The following is a 451-nucleotide window of genomic DNA, read 5'->3' as shown; positions in this document are numbered from 1 at the left end:
TGAGAAAGACGCCGGCGCCCCCGCCACTCGCGCCGGGGTGTTTGTTGTGGGTGTGTGGGGAGGGAGAGCGCACGGCATCGGTGACTTTTGCCATGGCTGAAGTCCAGGGGCGGTGGCACACAGGCAGGTCCCAGAAAAATAGAGTTTGCTTTGGGGGCTGGAGCCCCCAGCCTCTTGGAGCAGGGACACCACACAACCAGGCCGAGAGATTTCCTCCGAGGCTGTGTGTTGGCTGTGACATCTGTCCAACCGTGGTGGGTGCAGGGAGCAGTCGCTGCCCTCATCGCCCCTGTCGTGGTTCAGATCCAAAACTGCAGATAGTTTTGCACCCAGGTGGCTGGTGTTGGCTCGAAGGGACCGTTGTGGTCCACATAAACACAACCGTCTCCAGCACCCAGCCAGCCTGGCCGTGGCTTTGGCTCCCCAAACCTTGAATGCCTCCAGGGATGGC

The 451-nt window shown here is 61.2% G+C and overlaps 1 protein-coding gene across 1 annotated transcript in view; it reads left to right on the top strand.

The window, feature by feature from the left end:
* ETV7 (ets variant 7) overlaps positions 1 to 451 on the top strand; it is a 6,723-nt gene that overhangs the window by 5,979 nt on the left and 293 nt on the right. The window lies entirely within an intron of this gene.

This window comes from Buceros rhinoceros, unplaced genomic scaffold, assembly GCF_000710305.1.
Source record: "Buceros rhinoceros silvestris isolate BGI_N320 unplaced genomic scaffold, ASM71030v1 scaffold18699, whole genome shotgun sequence".
In the NCBI taxonomy this organism is placed as follows: Eukaryota; Metazoa; Chordata; class Aves; order Bucerotiformes; family Bucerotidae; genus Buceros; species Buceros rhinoceros.
This window is presented reverse-complemented; position numbering and strand designations above follow the sequence as displayed.